The following is a 16,002-nucleotide window of genomic DNA, read 5'->3' on the forward strand; positions in this document are numbered from 1 at the left end:
CAACCCCACCAAAATCTTTCAAACTTACGATCTACCTGTTGCAAGTGAAGTTTAAACACACACATTGTAACATCTAAAATTACAATGTCTATCTTTATTGAAATTTTTGCTTTTCATTACGGGGCGGAGATATAAGTTTCGGTCGACATACACGCCATCTTGCTTTATGATGCGGCAGCGATATAGCATCAGCTATTTGCTTAAATGAGATAAAGAATTACAGACTTTTCTCGTCTCAGGATAACACCTCAAATGCCGGACATTTAACTTTATGTATTTCAGTTCCGATCAACTGTCATTAATTCATGTCTGTTTTATATGCATATATTGCCAATTAAAATTCAATATTGAAATATCAACTAATACGTGTTTACTTTCGTTATTATTCTGCAATATCCAGTATTTGTTTTGCTAAACAATATTCCTATACAATGATTACAAAAATGCATTATCTGTATTTTATAACTGCCTCAAATCTAGGCACACATTCAATTTCCAACAACTTCATGCACACGCATTGCCTTACATGATGATTGAGCGAAGCAGTCCATAGCTTTTTTGGAAAGCTCAAACTAGTTACTATTGTTGTCATTTCTGTTGTTATTATATTCTATTATTTTAACAAGTATCGTTATTATTTTGACAAAGTATCATTATCATTTTGACCATTTATATTAGTAATTTGACCAGTAATGATAATATTTTGACAAATAATATGATCAATTTGACAAGTATTATTACTATTTTGACCAGTAACATTACTTTTCTGACAAGTTATATAATCAATTTGACAAGTATATTGTTATTATTTTGACCAGTAGTGTTCCTATTTGGACAAGTATTATTAGTATTTTGACAAGTAATATTATCAATTTGGTCAATATTGTTATTATTTCACCAGTAATACTACTATTCTGACAAGTAATATTATCAATTTTACAAGTATTACATGTATCATCATTTTAACAAGTATCATTATCATTCTGACAAGTATTGCTTTTATTTGGACCTATTTTTCCTTTTTGACAAGTATTATTTAGACCAGTATCGTTGTTAATGTTAAAACAAGTAATGTTATCATTTTGACCAGTGTTTTTACTATTATAACTAGTATTATTAATATTTTGACTAATATTAGTTTGACCTGTTTAAGGTGGTACCCAGTACTTTCACTAGAATTAATTCGGCTCGTTTAATTTTCATAAAATTTGGTCAAAGTATTTACTTTGACCCTTTAACAAAAATATAAAAAAATTTAAAAATTTGAACCAACCATTTTGCCAGAAAAATTACACTGGTTATATAGCAGTTTGACAAACTCTTATTTTGATCATTGAAAAGCTTAATATTCCCTTACCAACGTAACGTAATTAAAACGTTTAGCTGATTTTACAGAGTTTTCTCCCTGCAGTGTTAGGTACCACCTTAAGTATTATTTCGACAATTCGTATTAACACCTACCTGACTACTGTAGATTCATGAATATTCGTTGGATACCATTTTTTGTGGATTTCGTGGTTCATGGGTACCACAAATTTAAATGTTGAAAGAAATACAAATTTTCAAAAGGAATGTATGCAGACTTTGCAAAAACTATGAAATAAATTATCCACGAATATACAAATTATCCTCAATTGACCAAAATTGGTACCCACGAAATTAAATGAATCCGAGTGACAGTTTAACGGCGTACAATATCCCTGTGAAACGACCGGTAATCGGTAAATGAACGAACCTCATTAGCTAGAAGTTGACAAGTGCTTGGAAGTAGGAACCCAATGACATTTTCAGAAGGAATGTATGCAGACTTTGACAAAACTACGAAATAAATTATCCACGAATATACAAATTTTCCTCAATTGACAAAAGTTGGTACCCACGAAAACAAATGAATCCACGTGACAGTTTAACGGCGTACAATGTCCTTGTGAAACGTCCGGCAATCGGCAAATGAACGAACCTCATTAGCTAGAAGTTGACAAGTGCTTGGAAGTAGGAACCCAATGATATATGTCCTTCATTATTCATTGATGAAGTCCAGATTTGTTATTAAGAATTGGAAATGACTTTTGTTACCAAGTCAGGAATATGACAGTTGTTGTCCATTCGTTTGATGTGTTTCATCATTTGATTTTGCCATTTGATTAGGGACTTTCCGTCTGAATTTTCCTCGGAGTTTATTATTTTTGCGATTTTACTTTTTAAATGTGATTCAACACCCGTTGCTTTGAATACTTGTGTGTTTAAATAGTGATCCTAAAATGTCAGCTGCATGTATCTATTTTGCGTTTTTGAGTTTTATCATTTCACAGAAGACAAGAAAAATCTGATTTCAAATCAAAAAGGACCATTTTATATAACAAACAACTAATTAACATATATTTGTTAGCTATTAATCACTATCAACTCTTGAAATGTCACATTCATTCAGTCAGCGAAATCTGTATTTTATTTATAATTTATATCAAAATAAAACTCAATACTGTAACATTTAACATTTTTCAACAATATTGTTTATCCGTGACCATAGAAACAATAGATATTTCAGTAACTTCAGTAACATGTACATTACCATATATCAAAACATTAAAAAAACACTTTCCAGTCATAATATATTTTATAGTTTTTTACTGACACTTCCTCTGAAGTACTTGGACATATAAAGAGCTATACCACCAAAATGACATAAAAATAAAAGCAAAATCCATTCAAGGTTACATTTACATACGGAGTTAGTTATTTTCTATTTTCAAGAATTGGGTAGCCAAAGATACTGGTGCATTATAATCCACCAGGAGATATCATTAGCTCTGTAATTGAGATTACGTAAATAATGAATGTATATTTAACATTGTTTTCTAAATTATCCGTTAATTAATTTGAAACTATCAAGAACCTAAGGTTCCAAATCACATGGGCAAATGTGATATTAGATGCATTTACTTATTCTTTTTGGAGGCATTCTATAGCCTTATAACGGTCTTCGTGAGTTTTGGAAAATATTCATCCTTTCCTTGCAATTAATTGTTTTTAGTGTTGCGATATCAAATCCAGAAAAAAATTAGTCCTGCCAAATTTAAAAGTAAAATAATTCCCAATTCCAACAGAGGAAAATGCCTGTACTAAGTCAGGAATATTACTGTTGTTATTCATAAATTTGCTGTGTTTGACCGGATTTTGCCGTTTGATTAGGAACGTTTCGTTTTGAATTTTACTCTGAGTTCAGTTGTTTTCATTTTTTTACTTTTGGCATCTTTAAAGAACAATAAAATATGTAATACTAGGCAATAAACTATAAAAACATCTAAAAATACAGGACAAACATGTAAGCGTAGAATGTTTGATCGAGACGTATCATTTAACCACAAATCTATCCAACGCATTAACATCATCATTTTTATTGTTCAAGTAAGAACAAAGACAACACGGTTTATTTTAATCATTAATACGAAAATTGTATTATTAGTGATCCTTAGGCTTGAAGTGTGTTCCTTGTGTTTCCAAACTCGCTCTCCGTGACATTTCGCTGGGCGAATTGCTGCCAAAATCGACCACATGAAACATTTGCTGTCTTTATTTTTGACATTGATAATGGCATGTTTTGATATGAGTTTAATTGGAAGAGGAATATAACTTGATCCTTTTAATGGTCTGTACCGTGCCATGTGTATGGTAAGATCTACCACTTTATCCACCGTCCAATTGTCACCCAAGAACGTTTCCAATGTAGATAATCTAAACGATGCATTTTTAAATATCAGTCTTTTTTCTGAATCATTACTTTTTTCATGTGTTTTCATATTTATTTTTAAGTCAAAACTTCATTAATTCAACCCTTGCTATCAACATATTCATGATATTGATAACAAAATAATAACGTTTAATGATGGACTAAAACACATTTTTGTAAAAGATCTATATCTTTAATCTTAGATTTGTTGGTGTTAAACCATCGAACAAATATATTATCGAAAAGCTTTCTCTGTAGTATCTAAATTAAATACATATATTTAATACTCTTTTATCTTAATTTTGTTGGTGTTAAACCATCGAACAAATATATTATCGAAAAGCTTTCTCTGTAGTATCTAAATTAAATACATATATTTAATACTCTTTTATCTTAATTTTATTGGTGTTAAACCATCGAACAAATATATTATCGAAAAGCTTTCTTTGCGCTACCTAAATTAAATACTATATGTTCTACTAGTCCAAGGATAGTTCTAACATAGAAAAATAAACTTACTATATAATGTCAGGAATGGGTCCTTTAATCTTAAATTACTTTCAATACACCATGTAACATTATTTGAAAGAAGATTTTATTACTTTTCATTTCTTTTTATACGCATTTGAACAACATCGTTCTAACAAAATCACGTGACATGTTCAATACACTGTTATCGTTTGTGACGTCAAAAAAGACAGTAAATGATGGCTGATGATTGTTATGAACTGACCTCTGCACATCATTACAAAATACAGTGCAGTGTATTTTAAAGGTGTCATTTTATTCGCTAAGGATAAGATAACACAATACTGATATTTCCGTTTTCATTTTCGCACGTGTTGACTTGCACATTTAAGTACTCTTCATCATTTATCTAAAAAGAAATTTATTTAAAAATATCCAATACTCCTAAAGCTTAATTATTTGCTAAACAACATCGTACACACACTTTGTGTATCTCTCACGTTGATAGACCTGTACTTGGGTCTTGATGGATATGATCTGCCTAAGGCTTTTGTCACTCGTTGTAAAACATGCAATCTCTTTTAACGAAGTGTTTTGGGGTTAAGTTCTGATTTGTAAATCAACTTGAAAAGTTTAACATTTATCTAAAACTTCATACATTTTTTAAAATAGTATGATTTTATTTTTACTTTGTAATTGTTCGTGAAAATATAAATATACTTTCTATCGGATGTGTGATACCTATTAGTTAGATGTAATTGTTTAAGCATTTTGTTAGAATAACACAGACTTTAAAAAGGGGGAGGAGAATAAAAGGGGGATTCAAAAACCATAAAGACATAGAACATGAAAACTATACGCTACAAATTTTATGCGTCCGAATAAAGGTAACAGTAGTATACTGCTGTTCGAGATTCATAAATCGATTGAGAAAAAAATTCCGGGTTACAGACTAAAATTGAGGGAGACTCATTAAATATAAGATGAATCGCAAGCGACTCATAGAAAACCCACTTAAAACCCCGACATTGATTTTGTTTTTATGTATATTATTGTTTAAACTTCTCTGTAACCTTTGTACTATCATGCTTTTATGAGAATAAACTATCTATCTATCTATCTATCTCAAATGCTCCGGAAGAATAAGTAGTTCCTGCGCAAGATATCGCACCCGTCGTTATACTTAGATGAAACGATGCAATAGACAGAAATTTCAAAACATGACAAGCGAACATCTTTAACGATTTTTAACTGATGTGTTTAATAATCTACTGATAAACAGAAGTTTAGTATATCTTGTAATTTTTGTATCCTTAATATTTTTATTGTTTTAAAAATTCTAATTGGGAACATATATTATACTTTTTTTAGTAATAAACAATTTTTTACGGCCTAGCCACAATCAGATGTGCATTTTGTGTTTCACATAAAGTCAAAAATGAGTATCACCTCAGGGAAAAACTCTTTTGATATTTTGGTTCAAAATGGTTTAAATTATGTAAAATTGCCATCGTTAGGCTAACACTGGAAGCATTTCTATAATTTCATGCAGTTTTTGGAAGAAATATTTCATATTTTTATAAAATAAATGGTGTTTAAAAACTGTATAATTGTCTTTAATGGTTGCCTTCAAGATATGGTCACCAGTGTCAGATTTTTGATCAATGACAAAGACAACAAAATATGTTTTGAATTATTGAATATCAAACATTTTAATTGAAAAAAAAATGACAAGAACATGTTTAATTCACAGAAGCTGTCTTTGATCATTAATCTTATCTGATAAAACTGTATCTACACTTATCTATAAGTAGCAAAATTTCCAAAAAAATCCCTTTCTTTTGGTGTATAGAACATTAAAATAACTTGATGCATATTCTTACAATAAACAATCAAACTTATCAATACAATTTATATGTTTTGTCTACGGACAAGACATTGTATTCATATTTAATGAAATGCATTATTAAAACCTAATTTTGATATAGCTGAAAGTGTTCTCTTAAAAACCAGACAGACATTTTATCAGGTTTATCTATCAAATGATGCTTAACTTCGAGGAAAATGGAAACAAATAAATTTTGATAATGTTTACGGACAAGACATTTTATTGATATTCAATTAAATGCTTTCAAAGATAATTGTTAATATTAAGATTAAAAGTTACCAATTAAATTTTAAGCTGTGTTTTTTAAATTTTGGAAAATATAAAAATGTACCCATAATTCTTTACATATCTCAATAATTTATTGATTAAGCCAAAATGAAGACACATTCTTTTAACTGAAATCTATAGGTCTGACTGTTTAAAACAATCAAACTATTATTAAAATTCAATTTTGACATAGTTGAATGTGTTCTCTTGAAAAAAATAACATATATTTTACCTATCATATTAGGCTGAACTCAAGGAAATTGGATACAAATATATTGTGGTGATGTCTACGGACAAGACAATTTCAGTAAAAAAAAAATCTGTTAGAATTAATTGTGACTACATTTATGTTGAAAATACTGAGTTTTAATTTGAATAGATAACTTTCATCACCTATAAATAACATTTAAGTTCCATAGCAGACAAATAATTGAATTTAATACTTGTTATGTACAAGTGTCTTGTCTGTAGACACTTCCTCATCTGCTGTTAATACTGAAATGCAAAAGATAAAGTTAGAGAGAGAGAAATACTTTTTCTTCATTTGATTTAGTTAATCTTTTAAAGTATGCAGCAACTTGAATAAACAATATTGAAGTAAAATAAGGTATGCTTTTTATGACTGATAATCTGACACTTCTAAAATCCACTCCTGTAAAGTAATTCTACAAAAATTGAGAACACTTAAGTTACAATTTATTTATTTAAAATAAGATATTTCTAAGTTTAAACAACACATAGGACAAATTTAGACCCATAAAGCCAAGCAATATTAATAAAAATCCATGTCTACGGACAAGTCATGTGTCTAGGGACAAGACATTCTGACATATTTTTGAATGTTTTCCTCTGTTAATAGATGGTAGAAAAAATGTCAGCAGTGTTTTCATATCTACAAAAGAACAGGAACTTAGCAATGCAACATTAATGTATGCTTCCAGTTTACTAGGGAATGCATGTCTACGGACAAGACACTTTTTCACTTTATTTGTATATCCAACTTTGATGGCATATATCTCCAGCTAGGGTACTGCAACTTTGATAAATGAGGTCGTTTTTGATAATGTATATACTAGAAGAGAAAACAAAACACACAATAGCATAAATTTGATTTATTTTTCTCTTTTATCACTACACTGAGCAAGCTAAAAACAAAAGTACAAAATTTCATAACAAACGCATAGTATTCAACATTTTATCATAACTTTGTAACCACTGAAGATTTTTTGTTGCAACAACCAGTAAAAGAAAGATGAATAAATTGTATATACCAGTGAACCAATAATGTAGTTCAAATTAAGTTCACTTATTAACTATCAATTGATAAAAACAGTGAAATTTTGAATTAAACAACATAACGTGAAATTTTGCCTATTTTCAGCGTGTATTTTAGTGGGTTTTTTTTCAAAACGGTAACACCTATACATGATATTTGATATTCATTGTCAAACCCTACATTCTCTTCTTCAGTTCAAAGATGTATAACTTATGTAAAGTTTATTTTCTTGTCTTTACAAGCCTATAACATAGACCCAATATGAAATGCACTTCTGATCTTGGCTAGGCCGTTATGACGTTTCGGTCATTGGCTTTCTTCAGTTACTTTTTTTGCTTTCTTAACTACATGACATTTTTCCTTTCACAATCATTGAGATTTTATAAATATTTTCAATTCATTGAGTAATTCAGCTGTCCTACTCGCACTAGTTTGTTCTCGTTATCAAATTAAAACGTATCATGCATCATGGATCAGCTTGTTGTTCAATATTCCCTAAAAAGGTAATTCAGTTCACTCCAGTATTATAGATTGGCGATTAATCTTTGACTTTGAATTCTTATCGTATTGTAACCATAGCGAAGGAGCGGACTATAAAGACTGAATTATTGGGTTCACAATGATGAAGGTATCAAACACCGCTCGATATACAGCCTTTATCTATCTAGTTTGTGAACTAACTTGAATTGACGTAAGTAAACATTGTTCTGAATGAATTATAAAATGCAGATGAGTCTTTAAGAAAAATTCTGCACTATAATGCACAAAAAATTCGAACTTAGATAGATTTGAAAGAAAATGCATGGCTAATGTATGTAATTTGTTTCATTTTTTTTTTTAAGTCGATTACACAAAATTAAACATTACTTAATCATAGTTGTATCCATCTTCAGCTGGAAATACTTTTTGAATGTAAAAAAACTATGACATGATACTATAGGACTATTTAGTACACATATGAAACTGCATATAGTGAATTTAAAATATCAATCAAATTACATTTATGATACACGAGCTTTTCGTTTACACAAATATCATCTGTGGCGCTCAAAACAATTATGAAATCAAAAAGCCCTTAAAATGGAAAAAAAACTTCTGCCAAATTTGGCAATGGCCTTTTTTCGCATGGGATCCAAATATTAAAGTATCAATGTATTTACCATCTATATAACATTATACTTGTAAACAAACGTATTAATGTTTTATCTAAATACAGGACTCATAAATGTAGCCCTTTATAGAAACTCCGAGTCATTTTCGGAATCGTGATATTTGCTCTTAAGTTATAATTTGAGGCAGGTTATTTCCGTGGTGGGCGAGTAAAACTAATGTATGGCAATGCAGTTCAATGAATATTCCTGTTGTTTAAAGATAATGGCTGTTCTAATACAACTATAAAAAAAAATGTATGGTCTTTTGTCTTCCAAGCAAACACATCCTAGATACCAGGCTAAACATTGTGTATGGCATACGCGAGTTTCGTCTTCAGAAGAGATACCAGTGAGGCCCCTCATGGGGGGGGGGGGGGGGTCCTAGTAATCACATAATCACCATTTTTTTGCCAATATAATCACATAATCATTAAATATTTGCTTATCTTTAGTAATCAAATAATCATAAACTAAAAATACAGTCCTAGGTAATCAAATAATCATGAAATATTTGGCTTAATAATCAAATAATCATTAAAAAAACGGCCAAGTAATCACATAATCAAAAACCCCATGAGGGCCCTCACCAGTAACCCACGGTTCCATATCAAAAAATCAGCTTCAAGCTTTGTGAAGTACTCCTCTGAGCTGATGATACCCTCGGTGACTAAAAAATCGTGTAGGTAAATACTCACCAAGTAACCAATCGTTTGACTTTGGACGTAAAACATACACCAACTTAAAATAACAAATCTATAATTGGGTACACAATACGTATACGTCAATATAAAACTAAACGTCACTCGAATTATAACACTTAGAATTCCCACTCATTAATGCATATTTGAAAATCGTATAGTTGATGTATTTCCCTCGGTCTGATTATGAACCCTGGATTAGTTTTCTCTCAATGATTTAAGATTCTTCCTCATATAAAACTTTTGTTTTTTATTAGATCATGTCCGACTGCATATGATCATGAAAAAAAAAGAGTTTTACGCTCCTCTATTTGGCAATATTACTATTTGAGACTTTAAGCATTTAAGTATATATTTTCGTTACTTTTTCCCCTGGGCTTTTGATTTGCAAGCATATCAAATAAGTAATAATTAAAATAGGCAAAATAAATAGCTAACATTGAATTACAGAGAACAGAGATTGTTCAATTAAGTTTAATTCATTTCTGTTTTTTTTCAATTTACTACAAATAATGAGTTAATGATGCTTGCATTTAAGGAAACATTAAAAAAAATTTATTCGAGCGCCTCCGATGAATCTTTTGTAGACAAAACGCGCGTCTGGTGTCAAAGCTATATATCTATAATTAGTTTATTCGATACCGATAATGTTTTAATCGAATATATATAAAAGCTGTTATCCCTTTAAAGAGTATAATTAAACTCATCATAGATCCCAAGATTGAAATTCTATATTGGCGACAGACGCGCGTTTATATATTAAATGTTTTTAGCTTGTCTATCAAACAAACATTTGTGTCCTTGAACTCATTTACCTCTACTTGATTCAACAGTGATCCTGATTGATTACACTGTAACCTTTGCAGGGTGAGTGTCTATTTGTGTTATATACAATTAATTTTCTAAGCATCTTATTGAAATTGACATGTTCAACCTGAACAAAATAATAATAATGACACTGTTAAAAAAAAATTATCAATTGAAATAATGAAACAAACAATATTAAATCAGAATTTAACTTTCGTAAGGTATGAAAAGGGGACGAAAGATTCCAGAGGGACAGTCAAACTTATAAATCGAAAATAAACTGACAACGCCATTGCTAAAAATAAAAAGGACAAACAGATAAATATAGAATAACCATACATTGTCTCGAAATATCAATGTTATTTGTACAAGGCTTAGAAACAGGTAGAAAGCGAGGCTGTGCCGAGCATTTCTATCTGTTTCGAGACGAGTACAAATAACAGATTGATATTTCGAGACAATGTATGGTTATTCTTTATATACTGCAACTCTTATAACTGTTTAAAATGAAGAATTTAGGGTAAAAACCGTCATTCTTTAATTGGGAGCGACAACGTAAAATTGCCGCGAACGTGTATGTTTTATTGATGTCATAAATAAAACTGTACGGAAAAGCATTGTCAACGTCATAAACAAGGTGATATACGGTCAGTGACTGTATATCACAAATAAATATACAGTCAATGCAATTTGACTGCTCAAATAGCACAGCTGCAGTATATACAATAGTACACATGACACAACATAGAAAACTAATGAATAAACAACATGAACCCAACCAAAAACTTGGGGCGATCTCAGGTGCTCCGGAAGGGTAAGCAGATCCTGCTCCACATGTGGCACCCGTCTTGGTGCTTATGAGGTAAATAGTCTAATTCGGTAGGTCACATTTATGAAAGGAAAGAGGATGGTAGTTACGACGTAAGGAACATATCCGATATCAATTGAGAAACGGTTGTTCCATAACGGTCAACCAACTCGTAACATTTACGGAGGGATGATTTCAACATCACCATTTGGAACTCTTGATTTAATAGCTTCCTTGTGAGAAACAACCCTCTATCAAGAAAATACTGATAGGAAATGCAAGTACGGGAATATCGTATCAATTGGGAGATATATATACACCCTATGCAGGTGCTGCTGGAATGTTGCTACTTAGAAATAAAGTTTCTATTTATAAAATAAATTCTTCAAGCATCTTTATCGTAATTTGACTTGTTTAACCTATTCAAAATAATAAAAAGTGACGATGTATACAGAAATAGATTAATCAATTAAAACATATGTAACAAACAATAAAAGTTCCTAATAGATCGAATTCATCAATGGAAATTTAAACAAACAAAAATAAATCCAAATTTAACTTTTGTAGAATTTGTTTCTATGTTATATAAAATTAAATGTCCAAGCATATTTATTTATCGGGATTTGACATGTAAAACATGAAAAAAATAATGATAATGACGCTGTTAAAAAACAACAAATTCGTCATTTGGAAAATATGAAACAAGCACTATCAATTCCAAATATAAAGTAAGTTATTACGCTGTTATACACTGTGTGTTGTTTAGTCGATCTATTTGTGGTAAACTTGTACTTTGTCAGCTCTAATGCATCATTATAAATATTAAATAACTTAACAAAATAACATGCAGATATGCTAATTTTTTACTGCAGATATGCTAATTTTGTACTGAAAATAAGGAAATACAGCATGTTATTCCACTGCACGATAATGATAGTTAAAAACTATTTGATTGGTAGACACGACTATCCACTGCACGATGATGATAGTTAAAAACTATTTGATTGGTTGACACGATTATCCACTGCACGATGATGATAGTTAAAAACTATTTGATTGGTTGACACGACTATCCACTGCACGATGATGATAGTTAAAAACTATTTGATTGGTAGACACGACTATCCAATGCACGATAATAATAGTTAAAAACTATTTGATTGGTTGACACGATTATCCACTGCACGATGATGATAGTTAAAAACTATTTGATTGGTTGACACGACTATCCACTGCACGATAATGATAGTTAAAAACTATTTGATTGGTTGACACGACTATCCACTGCACGATGATGATAGTTAAAAACTATTTGATTGGTTGACACAACTATCCACTGCACGATGATGATAGTTAAAAACTATTTGATTGGTTGACACAACTATCCACTGCACGATGATGATAGTTAAAAACTATTTGATTGGTTGACACAACTATCCACTGCACGATGATGATAGTTAAAAACTATTTGATTGGTTGACACAACTATCCACTGCACGATGATGATAGTTAAAAACTATTTGATTGGTTGACACAACTATCCACTGCACGATAATAATAGTTAAAAACTATTTGATTGGTTGACACAACTATCCACTGCACGATGATGATAGTTAAAAACTATTTGATTGGTTGACACAACTATCCACTGCACGATGATGATAGTTAAAAACTATTTGATTGGTAGACACAACTATCCACTGCACGATAATAATAGTTAAAAACTATTTGATTGGTTGACACAACTATCCTCTGCACGATGATGATAGTTAAAAACTATTTGATTGGTTGACACAACTATCCACTGCACGATGATGATAGTTAAAAACTATTTGATTGGTTGACACAACTATCCACTGCACGATAATAATAGTTAAAAACTATTTGATTGGTTGACACAACTATCCACTGCACGATGATGATAGTTAAAAACTATTTGATTGGTTGACACAACTATCCACTGCACGATGATGATAGTTAAAAACTATTTGATTGGTTGACACAACTATCCACTGCACGATGATGATAGTTAAAACTATTTGATTGGTTGACACGACTATCCACTGCACGATAATAATAGTTAAAAACTATTTGATTGGTTGACACGACTATCCACTGCACGATAATGATAGTTAAAAACTATTTGATTGGTTGACACGACTATCCACTGCACGATAATGATAGTTAAAAACTATTTGATTGGTTGACACGACTATCCACTGCACGATAATGATAGTTAAAAACTATTTGATTGGTTGACACGACTATCCACTGCACGATGATGATAGTTAAAAACTATTTGATTGGTTGACACAACTATCCACTGCACGATGATGATAGTTAAAAACTATTTGATTGGTTGACACAACTATCCACTGCACGATGATGATAGTTAAAAACTATTTGATTGGTAGACACGACTATCCACTGCACGATAATAATAGTTAAAAACTATTTGATTGGTTGACACGACTATCCACTGCACGATGATGATAGTTAAAAACTATTTGATTGGTTGACACAACTATCCACTGCACGATGATGATAGTTAAAAACTATTTGATTGGTTGACACAACTATCCACTGCACGATGATGATAGTTAAAAACTATTTGATTGGTTGACACAACTATCCACTGCACGATGATGATAGTTAAAAACTATTTGATTGGTTGACACAACTATCCACTGCACGATGATGATAGTTAAAAACTATTTGATTGGTTGACACAACTATCCACTGCACGATAATAATAGTTAAAAACTATTTGATTGGTTGACACAACTATCCACTGCACGATGATGATAGTTAAAAACTATTTGATTGGTTGACACAACTATCCACTGCACGATGATGATAGTTAAAAACTATTTGATTGGTAGACACAACTATCCACTGCACGATAATAATAGTTAAAAACTATTTGATTGGTTGACACAACTATCCTCTGCACGATGATGATAGTTAAAAACTATTTGATTGGTTGACACAACTATCCACTGCACGATGATGATAGTTAAAAACTATTTGATTGGTTGACACAACTATCCACTGCACGATAATAATAGTTAAAAACTATTTGATTGGTTGACACAACTATCCACTGCACGATGATGATAGTTAAAAACTATTTGATTGGTTGACACAACTATCCACTGCACGATGATGATAGTTAAAAACTATTTGATTGGTTGACACAACTATCCACTGCACGATGATGATAGTTAAAACTATTTGATTGGTTGACACGACTATCCACTGCACGATAATAATAGTTAAAAACTATTTGATTGGTTGACACGACTATCCACTGCACGATAATGATAGTTAAAAACTATTTGATTGGTTGACACGACTATCCACTGCACGATAATGATAGTTAAAAACTATTTGATTGGTTGACACGACTATCCACTGCACGATAATGATAGTTAAAAACTATTTGATTGGTTGACACGACTATCCACTGCACGATGATGATAGTTAAAAACTATTTGATTGGTTGACACAACTATCCACTGCACGATGATGATAGTTAAAAACTATTTGATTGGTTGACACAACTATCCACTGCACGATGATGATAGTTAAAAACTATTTGATTGGTAGACACGACTATCCACTGCACGATAATAATAGTTAAAAACTATTTGATTGGTTGACACGACTATCCACTGCACGATAATGATAGTTAAAAACTATTTGATTGGTTGACACGACTATCCACTGCACGATAATGATAGTTAAAAACTATTTGATTGATTGACACGATTATCCACTGCACGATGATGATAGTTAAAAACTATTTGATTGGTTGACACGATTATCCACTGCACGATGATGACAGTTAAAAACTATTTGATTGGTTGACACGACTATCAACTGCACGATAATGATAGTTAAAAACTATTTGATTGGTTGACACAACTATCCACTGCACGATGATGATAGTTAAAAACTATTTGATTGGTTGACACGATTATCCACTGCACGATAATGATAGTTAAAAACTATTTGATTGGTTGACACGACTATCCACTGCACGATAATGATAGTTAAAAACTATTTGATTGGTTGACGCAACTATCCACCTTACTTTGAACACACGTCATTGTTTTTCTGGGTATTATCCTTACGCAGCGATAATGAAAACATAAGAACATTCTTAACGTAGTTTTTCTCGTTTCTGTTTTTTATATAGATTAGATCGTTGGTTTTCATGTTTGAATGTTTTTAACCTAAATTAACTCATTATTTGGGCCCCTTTATAGCTTGCTGTTAGATGTGAGCCGAGGTTCCGTGTTGAAGATCGTATTTTGAGCTATTATGGTTTACTTTTACAAATTACGACTTGGATGGAAAGTTGTCGCATTGACACTCATACCACATCTTCGTTTTATCTAATTAGTATATACAAAACTATGGATTTGTGGAATGATTGCAACTGAAGTTATTTACTAAAATATGATGACGTGGGTTTAAGCAATTATATACAATGTAGGTAATAAAATAAAATAACGGTACCAATTTTCTTGCACCAGATGCGCATTTCGACAATACATGTCTCTTCAGTGATGCTCGTGGCCAAAATATTTGAAATCCAAAGCTTTGCATGAGGGAGATACATTCCTTAATTTATATATTAATTTCTATCATGTGTATGGCTTTGAACAATTAGAAAAACCCATACCTTATGGTCAGTTATAAAGGTCCGACATGAGAAATGTGACCTTAAATTAATAGCCAAATCTGTCAATGGTCAATTTTGCCATAGGGATCAAGTTGTTTATTTCTTTATTTCTAGCACTGGGTCGCCACGGTATAAACATGATAAATAAATTATATGCCATGAACCTCTGATTTTAATTCCCTGAGGCAAGGTTGAACTATATGGTTTCGGCTATTATTT

At 31.2% G+C, this 16,002-nt stretch overlaps 1 protein-coding gene across 3 annotated transcripts in view; it reads right to left on the reverse strand.

Moving 5' to 3' along the window:
- LOC139502412 (sodium-driven chloride bicarbonate exchanger-like) overlaps positions 1–4,361 on the reverse strand; it is a 69,895-nt gene extending 65,534 nt beyond the window's left edge. For all 3 annotated transcript variants that reach the window (XM_071291860.1, XM_071291859.1, XM_071291861.1), the window contains exon 1: positions 4,250–4,361. The gene's annotated coding sequence lies outside the window, so the exon portion shown is untranslated. The remainder of the gene's footprint in view (positions 1–4,249) is intronic.
- Positions 4,362–16,002: the final 11,641 nt, after the last annotated feature.

Source organism: Mytilus edulis, chromosome 14, assembly GCF_963676685.1.
Source record: "Mytilus edulis chromosome 14, xbMytEdul2.2, whole genome shotgun sequence".
In the NCBI taxonomy this organism is placed as follows: Eukaryota; Metazoa; Mollusca; class Bivalvia; order Mytilida; family Mytilidae; genus Mytilus; species Mytilus edulis.